The sequence below is a fragment of the Colobus angolensis genome, unplaced genomic scaffold (assembly GCF_000951035.1).
Source record: "Colobus angolensis palliatus isolate OR3802 unplaced genomic scaffold, Cang.pa_1.0 Scaffold35, whole genome shotgun sequence".
In the NCBI taxonomy this organism is placed as follows: Eukaryota; Metazoa; Chordata; class Mammalia; order Primates; family Cercopithecidae; genus Colobus; species Colobus angolensis.
In genome coordinates this window covers 7,268,213-7,278,305 of record NW_012116821.1, presented here as the reverse complement: position 1 = coordinate 7,278,305, position 10,093 = coordinate 7,268,213, and the positions used below count along the sequence as shown (strand labels likewise).

General features: G+C 39.4%; 1 protein-coding gene across 2 annotated transcripts in view; it reads left to right on the top strand.

Annotated features, from left to right (window-relative positions):
* Positions 1-195: 195 nt before the first annotated feature.
* Positions 196-10,093, top strand: part of CEP57L1 (centrosomal protein 57kDa-like 1) — a 72,654-nt gene continuing 62,756 nt past the window's right edge. For both annotated transcript variants that reach the window (XM_011952816.1, XM_011952817.1), the window contains exon 1: positions 196-619. The gene's annotated coding sequence lies outside the window, so the exon portion shown is untranslated. The remainder of the gene's footprint in view (positions 620-10,093) is intronic.

Below are 10,093 nucleotides of genomic sequence, written 5' to 3'. Positions count from 1 at the left end.
GCCCCTCCCCTTTCTCCGCCCGGCACAAACCGGGAGCCACCCCGGCCCCAGCGCCTTCTTCCCCGCCCAGGCAGACGCGACCCGCCGAGGCAAAGCCATTGGAAAAAGCCCCGCCCTCTGGCAGGCTACCTCCGGACCCCCAGTGCGCCGCGCGCGGCTGCCAATCGCTGCCGGCTGCTACGCATGCGTGACTTAGAACAGGGCACAAGCGCCTCCGGAGGCTCTAAGCTTGCGCCCTGGGGCGGTTTCTGTTCCCGGATGTTTGGAGTGTGTCCTGGAGAAGGGGAAAGAAAAAGTAAGGCGTAGAAGTACACTGAGACTTCGTCACACAAAAAATAAGCACGACAAAGAAAAAGGGCTCGAAGGGACTCCTGGACGAAATTGAGTCTACATTTAAGATCACCGTAAAAGTAGTGACGGCCTCTTTATTACTCCAAACCCCAGATTTAAGTCGGTGGGACGTCTTCGCGTTGACTTGTGGGGAATGTAGTTTTGATGCTGCCGGCGCGTTTTGTTTGCGACAGAAACTACAATCCCCAGAGGCCACCGCGACGTCGCCTGTGGCTGCCCGCGAACCAACGGTTAGCGGTGGCAGGGGCTGACTGAGAGCGTCTGCTTGGTAAGCACTGTAGGCTGGGTTGTCACCTTTCCTTGACAGGGTTTTTTGTTCCTCCATTTCCTCTGGGATTTTGGAGACGAAGCCATCTAGGGTGGCCTCCCTTAGTCCAAGGATTTTTCCAGTGACTTGCGTGGGAAGGACTAGTCCAGCTGCCCAAGCGCGGGGTGTGGTGGGTGAGGCGAGGATTTAGGGATCCTGATCCCGAGGGTCGCAGGGAGCGGCCTAAGGCCAAGAAGGAAGGATGCTGTGGAAACTGGAGCTTCGGGCTGCTGCTTCTGCTTTCACCCTTTTCTGTGGACAGGCGCGGGGTGGATTTGGGATCTCTGCGCATTTGCACCTTTGTTTGCCTTTGCTTAGGGATGTTCTGGGCTTTATTTGCTTTTAAAAAGTCATTATTTGAGAAAAGTCGAGGTTTGAACGGCCATCAGTGGACTGATAATCGGTGTAGATTTTAATTCTTTACGTTGCAGAATTGCATTACATTAAATTCTAAAAATTTCATCTTGCTAGGCACTGAATATACAACAATGAGAAAGACAGTCTTATCCAGTTAAGAGGAACCAGTTGTTAGACATACAGTTACAATACTATATGATATCACTGGGATGCCTAGAAGGAGATCACTTAGCCCAGTCTTGGAAAGCCAGGGAAATCTTCATCCCAGGGGAAATGAAGATCAAAAGAACAGCATATGCTAAGGCCCAGAGCGAGAGATAGGGTACTTTCAGGAAACGTCAGTAAGCCAAATCATACATACTTGGCGGTGTGGGGTGGGAAGGGAAGGGTGCTTTTTGATGTACTTTGAAGCTACAAAGAGACAGATACTGTGAATTCTTTACATTGTTTCTGTAAGTGAACTATTTTTGAATAGATGCATAGTTCTGATGAATTGGTCGAATTTCAAAAGCCTGTTACATTCTAACACTTCTAGTTTGAATCCGAATTTTAAAAAGGGATTAACTTATGAGTGTGATTGAGAAAACAAAACAAAACCATTCCGTTTTTATCTCCTTTTTGGGATGATCATCCTCTATCCAGCCCAGAAAGGGTAGGGTAGTTTCTTAAGGCTGGGTGCCTTTTTATGCCGTAGTTAAATATGATCTCATGTGTACCCATGGCTTCACCAACACTTATGACTCTCAAATGAATAGCTCCATTCAGCTTCACCTCTCAGCTTTCACATATCTATCTCTTGGATATTTCTTCTTGGATATCTCAAAAGCATCTCAAACTCAACATTCCTAAAATCAAATGCATAGTTATCTCTTACGAATCTGATTCTTTTTCAGTGTTCCTTGTTTCAGCAAAGGACACTACCATCCATCTACTTGTGAAAATTTGAAAGCTAAACATTATTCTTTATTTCTTCTTGCCCTTCATACTTCTATGGCTAAATTATTACCAAGTTCTGCCAATCTTATCTCCCAAAATATCCTTCAAATATATTTTTCTCTCCACCTGTCTTCAAACTGCGGTAATCTCTCAAGACCACTACAGTAGCAATTATTCACAATGACCCTCCTCTGTTAGTTCTCCATTATAGCTACCAGAATGATTTTTTTGAAACTGCAGATCTGATCAGATTTTCTCTTGGTTAAAACTATTCAATGGTGTCCTGCTACTGTTAAAATAAAGGCAAAACTCCTTTATAAAGCCTGACATCATCTGGTACTCTTTCAGACTCACTTCATATACTGCTCTCCAGATCAACCATACAGACCATTTTTCAGTCATTGGTTCTCATATTCCATTTCACCCACGCATTTACTCAACAAATCTCTGTTGAGTCCCTTTTATATAACAGGACATTGAGGATACAGCACTGACCACAATATATAAAAATTCCTACTGTCATAGAGCTTGCGTTCTACTGAGAAGAGATAGTAAATAAATATGTAAAACATTTAGTAAATGAAGACAAATGCAGTGGAGAATAAAACAACTGGGAAGGGGAATGGGGAGTGTCAGGATGTGAGGGGCTAGGTTTACTTTTAAATAAGGTGGTTAGAAAAGACCTAATCCAGAAAGGGACAATTGAGGAGATATGAAGTAGGGGAGGGAATAAACCATATAGATGCCTGGGCAAATAGCATTCTAATGAAGAGAGTTAGTGCAAAGGCCTTGGGCAGGAGCCTGAGTGCACATTTGAGAAATAGCAAGAAGGCTAGTGTGGCTGGAGCACAATGAGTACAAAGAGAATAACATGAGGTCACAGAGAAAGGAAGTAATGGTGGGAGAACATGTACGTGACTGAAAGGACTAATATTTTTAATTAAGTTGGGAAAGCATTGGAGAGTTTTGTGCAGATGAGGGCATGATCTGACTTTTTAAAAATGACTACTTTTCTTTCCCTCTCTCTCTTCGATGGGGTTTTGCTCTTGTTGCCCAGGCTGGAGTGCAATGGCACAATCTTGGCTCACTGTAACCTCCACCTCCCAAGTTTAAGCAATTCTTCATCCTCGGCCTCCCAAGTAGCTGGGATTACAGGCATGCACCACCATACCTGGCTAATTCTGTATTTTTAGTAGAGACAGAGTTTCACCATGTTGGTCAGGCTGGTCTCGAATTCCTGACCTCAAGTGATCCACCCACCTCAGCCTTGCAAAGTGCTGGATTACAGACATGAGGCATTGTGCCTGGCCTCTTTCTTTTTGCCTGAGGCAGAGTCTCACTGTGTCACCCAGGCTGGAGTGAAGTCATAGCTCACTGCATCCTTGAACTCCTGGGCTCAAGTAATCCTCCCAACTCAGTCGCCCAGGTAGTTGGGACTATAGGCATGTACCAACGTGCCCAGCTAATTTTGTATTTTTTCCTTTTTTTTTTTTAACTGAAATTACATAAAAGTGGAGATAATTTTTGTCTTTTTATAGAGACGGGGTCTCACTGTGTTGCCCAGGCTGGTCTTGAACTCCTCAATTGATTGCCTCAAGCGATCCTCCTGCCTCTGCCTCCCAAAGTGCTGGGATTAGAGGCAGACGCCACTGCAACTGGCCTGAAATGAATATTTCTTTTAAATTATGTTGAGCATAGACCATGGGGAAGCAAGAGTAGAAACAGAGAGACTGGTTGGAAACTAAAGTAATAATCCAGGTGAGAGAATCTGGATACGTTTTGATAGTATAACCAACAGATTTTGCTGACAGATTGTGTGACAGTAAGAGTCAAAAATGACTTCAAAGTTTCTAACCTGAGCAACTAGAATGGAGGAAGTGCCATTTACTGTTACGGGAAAGTCTGCAGATTTATGAATGAGAGAGAGGAAAGGTTGGTATTTTAGCTTGGCTATGTTAAGTTTGAGATGCCTCTAAGAAATTCACATTGAGATGTGGAGGTGGAGGAGGCAGTTGAATAAATGAGTCCAGAAGTGAGGAGAAAGAGCTGGCAATAGATATAATTTTGGGTTTTATAGTAGTGTTTTGATAGCAGTTGTTGATATCACCAAAAGAGATATTCCATGGAGTTTGGGTGGATTTGGAGTTCTATGCAAAGGTGACTGTGAAGGAGCAGCCAGTGAACAGAGGAAAACCCACTGTTCAGTAGGTGTCCTAGAAGCGAAATGAATAAAGTGATTAAGGAGGAAGGAAAAATAAGTTATGTTAAATGCTGCTGTAGGTCTAATGAGATGAGGATTCATAATTGACCACTACATTTAGCAACATGGCGGTCATTGGGATCTGGATAAGAAACTTTTGGTGGAGTAAAGGTGAAACTCCGTCTCTACTAAAAGTACAAAAATTAGCCGGGCATGATGGCGCATGCCTGTAGGCAGGAGAATCGCCTGAGCCCGGGAGGCGGAGGGGCTGGAGGTTGCAGTGAGCCAAGATCGCACCACTGCACTGCAGACTGGGCGACAGAGTATGACTCTGTCTCAGGAAAAAAAAAAAAAAAAAGAAAGTCTGCCTTTTTTGGCTGCAATGTATAAATAGATGTTATGGAATTTAGAAGAACTTCTTTTTTGAGACGGAGTCTCGCTCTGTCGCCCGGGCTGGAGTGTAGTGGCCGGATCTCAGCTCACTGCAAGCTCCGCCTCCCAGGTTCACGCCATTCTCCTGCCTCAGCCTCCCGAGTAGCTGGGACTACAGGCGCCCGCCACCTCGCCCGGCTCGTTTTTTGTATTTTTTTATTAGAGACGGGGTTTCACCGTGTTAGCCAGGATGGTCTCGATCTCCTGACCTCGTGATCCGCCCGTCTCGGCCTCCCAAAGTGCTGGGATTACAGGCTTGAGCCACCGCGCCCGGCCTAGAAGAACTTCTTTAGATCAGTAAATATTCAAGTTACATTTTAGAAGAGTAATTAATTAGGAAACAGATATTGAGAGGTTTTGCTAACTTTGGCCATGGACCATGGAATCATGCAGTATGTTGCCTTTTAGACTGGCATCTTTACTTAGCAATGTGCATTTATAGTTATTTTATGTCTTTATGTGTATAGCTTGAGAGCTCATTTGTTTTTATCACTGAAAAATAATCCATTGTATGGATATATTACAGTTTGCTTATTCACCTTTTGAAGGACATCTTAGTTGCTTCCAGTTTTCATCAATTATGAATAAAGTGTCCTAAAAATTTATGTGCAGGCTTTTTCTGGGCATAAGTTTTTAACTCATCTAGGAATATGATTGCTGGTAACCCTATGTTTAGCTTTGTAAGAAACTCACAGCTGTTTTTCAAAGCAGCAGTACCATTTTCTATTTCCCACCAATGAATGAGAGTTCCTGTTGTGCCCCATCTTTGCCAGGATTTGGTGGTGTTAGTGTTTTGGATTTTAGCTGCTCTGATAGGTATGTAATGGTATCTCATTATTGTTTTAATTGGTGATTCCCCAGTGACATATGTTGAGCATCTTTTCATGTGCCTGTTTGCTGCCTGTGTATCATGTTTGGTGAGGTGTCTGTTCAGATTTTTGTCCATTTAAAAATTATTATTACTGTTGAGTGTTTTTGTTTTATAGAGGCAGGGTCTCGCTGTGTCACCCAGGTTGGAGAGCAGTGGTGATATCATAGCTCACTGTAACCTCAAACCCCTTGGCTCAAGCAGTCCTGCCTCAGCCTCCAAAGTAGCTGGAACTACAGGCATGCACCTCCATGCCCAGCTTACTGTTGAGTTTTAAGAGCGCTTTGTATATTTTGGACACACAAGTCCTATATCAGATCTGCATTTTGCAAATATTTTCTGCAAGTCTGTGGCTTGTCTTTTCATTCTCTTAATAGTGTCTTTTGCAAAGCAGAAAATTTTAATTTTAGTGAAGTCCAGCTTTCATGTATCATGCTTTTGGTGTTGCAGCTAAAAAGTCATTGCCATACCCAAGGTCATTTAGATTTTCTCCTGTCTTCCAGAGCTTTTATAGCTTTGTGTTTGTGTATAGGTTTATGATCCATTTTTTAGTCATTTTTCTTTGTAAAAGGTATAAGGTCTGTGCTTACATTTATATTTTTATTAATAAAGTTTCTGCTGGATCTGAAATTATTTTGATCAATAATATTAAAAGGTAAAAAACTTTTTTTTAAAGACCATTGTACTGAATCCGTACAACTATATTGGTACCATTCTTCAAAACTGTTCCTTGAGAGAGAGACCTGAAGTCAGCCTAAAGATGAGGCCAGGGAGAACTTTATCTGGAATGTATCAGGAAACCGGACTAACAGTTCCATTTTAGTTATCTGTTGTCAGCATGTGGAATTGGCTGAGTGCTGTAAGTGCAAATTGTTAGGAAGACTTTCTACAATTAAGAATATTATTCTCCAATTGAATTACCTTGTTATTTGTCTACATTGCTGTTTTTCTGTTTTTTTGTTTGTTTGTTTTTGTTTTTGTTTTTTGCTACTTTTTTGCCTAGTCTTACAAGGTTGCAAAAATCTACCTGTGATTTTTCCACAATAGTTTGACCCTTCTCTACAATGAAACACTGAAGCCATGAAAACTTAAAATATCTCTTTCTGTGATAACTGACTTCAACTTAAGTTTTTAAAGGAAATTATACTAATTATTTACTACATAGTAACATAAGCCGTTTTACCTCTAAATGCTTCCTTAGTGTTTCTTTTGGCTTGTTGAAAAATGTCAACCAAGTACTATATGTGTGTACTTTTATGTGTGTGGTGTATGTGTATTGCCCAAATGAATCATGAAAGCTCTTAAATTTGAATCTGTATATTTTATTTTTAAGCTTTCCTTAACAAGGTCATTTGAATTCCTTAACAAGATTGATTTGAATGATACTCTTTTCAACCTTTCAAAAATGTATTTTCTGAAACACTGTCATACATACTATTCTCAAAATACCATCACCCTTTTTTCTATGTTATTGCTTCCATCTTTCAGGAATAAATGAGTAAACCACTTAAATCAAGTTTACTCTTCAGTATTTTCTCCAGTTTTCCTGTTTTTGGTGTCTCCAGATTTACAGTAGTATGCTTTGAATGACTAAATCTCTAGTATTTCTGACATATATTAATGGATAGATTTTTAAAAACCAATAATTGCTGAATCTATATTCATTTTGCTCTTCTTGAAAGATTTGTGAGCCAACTCTAGCAATATATGCAATATACAATATGAATTTTATAAACCGGTCTCACTACTGACTTTATTCTTATTTTTCTACTTATTTTCCTTATCCATATTTTACATGAATATATACATATATGGGGTAAGATATTAAAATTATGTGTCATTTTAAAAAACATTACAAATTTCAAACAAAAAATAAGAGTAACAAAATAAATACCCTTTTTAACTACCCTTTGGAATGAACAAATGTTAACATTTTACCTAATTTGCTTTAGTTTTTTTCTTTTTCAATGAAATAAAATATCACATAGGTTGTGAAAATGCTCTTGGCACAGTCATATATTGTCTTTGCCTTTTAAAAAACTGTTACATCGAAGATATCTTACTATCTGTAACTTGCTTTCTATTTCACTCAATATATTTTCAGAGCTTATCTATGTTGCTAAATGTAGATCTTGTTTTTAAATTTTAGCTGGTGTATAGTGTTTCATTGTGTGACTATGATACAGCTTATTTATTCAGTCCCTGTTAATGTATATTTACGTATTTAAAAAATTTTTTTTTGTTGCAAGCAGTGCAGCAGTGAGCATCATTATAGGTATCTCCAGATATGTGCCATTTTCTTTAGGGTTCACTCATAAATTCAGAGAAGTGGAATTGCTGAGTCATAGGATACACACAGGATCACATTTTTCAAGTTGTTCTCTAAAATGTTATATTTTACCAGTTTACACTCCCACTGGCAGTTCATGGGAATTTTCATTTCCCCACATCCTTGACAAAACTTACTATTGATAGGCGTGGTTTTTTTGTTTTGTTTTTTGTTTGTTTGTTTGTTTTGTTTTGTGAGACAGAATCCCACTCTGTTGCCCAGACCAGAGTGCAGTGGCACGATCACAGCCCACCGCAAGCCTCAACCTCCCAGGCTCAAGCGATCTTCCCACCTCTGCCCTACAAGTAGCTGGGAACACATGTGTGTGCCACCACACTCAGCTAATTAAAAAATTTTTCTTTGTAGAAATGGGGTCTCACAGTATTGCCCAGGCTGATCTTGAACACCTGGGCTCAAGCAGTCCCCCAACCTCAGCCTCCCTAAGTGCTAAGATTACAGACATGAGCCACTGCATTGGGTCCTGATAGGCTTTTCTTTTAAAATTTTTGTCAAGCTAATGGGTGTAAAATAATTTCTGTATTGTTTGATTTTGCATTTCCTGATCAATGAAGTAGAATGTTTTTGTCCTTTTGGCTATCCATGTTTTCTTGTCTTTTAACTTCCACTGTACCTTTTTTTCCTTTGTTAATTGAGCTTTGTGTTTTTCTAAATGATTTATAGAACTTTTTTCTGTATTTCAGATACTAATCTTTTATGTTATATATGTTGCTTTTTTAAAGATATCATCAATGATGTTTTTTGTTGTACAGAAATCTTAATTTTAATATAGTTTTATCATTTTTTCTTTTTTTATTTATAAATTATCTTGTTTTAAGAAATCTCTTCTTACCCAAAGTCTGAAACATACTCTGTATTTTCTTCTAAAACAAAGGTTTGTTGTTCACATATAGATGTTCAGTCTAGCTGGAATTTATTTTTGTGTTTGGCATGGAGTAGAGATACATGTCTATATTTTACAGTGTGGCTAGCACTGTATAGTGAATACTGGCATAGTGAATATTGAATAGCCAATCCTTTCTCCATGGAAATGCCCTCTTTTTCATATACCAAATTCCCACATATGTAAAAGTTTATTTACTCTCTTTTCTTTTGTATCCCTTTTGTCTCACCTGTCTTATACTACTATTTTAATGACTAAAGTGCCGTAATCAATCTTAATAACTAGAAAAACAGTCCTATCTTTTTGTTCTTTTTCACAATGCCATTACAAAATTTTATTTGCCATTATCCCTATGATTCATATATAGTTTCTGATGCTATTGTGCAAATGTATGTTTTGAAATTACATTTTCTAGATAGGTTATCTAGATCGAGGATCCTCAACCCTCGGGCCATGGACTGGTACCAGTTCGTGGCCTGTTACAAACCAGACCACACAACAGGGAGTGAGCAACAGGTGACTAAACGAAGCTTCATCTGTATCTACAGCTGCTCCCCATTGCTTGCATTACCCCAGATCTCCGCCTCCTGTCAGATCAGCAGTAGCATTCTTACAGGAGCACAAATGCTCTCCGAACTGCGGATGTGAGAGATCTAGGTTGCACGCTCCTTATGAGACTCTAAAGCCTAATGATTTGTCACTGTCTCTCATCACCCCCAGATGGGACTGTCTGGTTGCAAAAACAAGCTCAGGGCTCCTACTGATTCTACTTTATGGTGAGTTGTATAATTATTTTGTTATGTGTTACAATGTAATAATAATAGAAATAAAGTTCACAATAAATGCAATGGGCTTGAATCATCCTGAAACCATCCCGTCCCCACGCCTAACCCAGGTCCATGGAAAAAGCGTCTTCCATGAAACTGGTCCCTGGTACCAAAAAGATTGGGGACCACTGATCTAGATTATTGTGGGTTGTTCTATATAGAAAATCATATTTCCTGCAGATAACAATTTTTATACTCTTATACATCTTATTTTCTTTTTCTATTTTGTCCCTTTGTCACGATCTCCAATTTATTATTAAACAATACTACTGATAGTGGGTATCCTTGTTGTCAGTGTTTTTAGTGTCAGAGGTGGACTTTTTTTCTTGAAACTCAATACATTTCATTTATTTTAATTAGTATTCAATTTATTAAAGTTGTCATTTTTTATATGTAGTTTTCACTAAGACTTTGAATTTAACTTATAAGTTGTACTACATCTATTTTTAAGTATAGTAGTTTTTGCAAGGAAATAAGGATTTTGGCTTTTTTAAAATTAATGTTCAAGACCCGGCATGATAGCTCATGTCTGTAATCCCAGCACTTTGGGAAGCTGAGGCTGGCGGATCACTTGAGGTCAGGAGT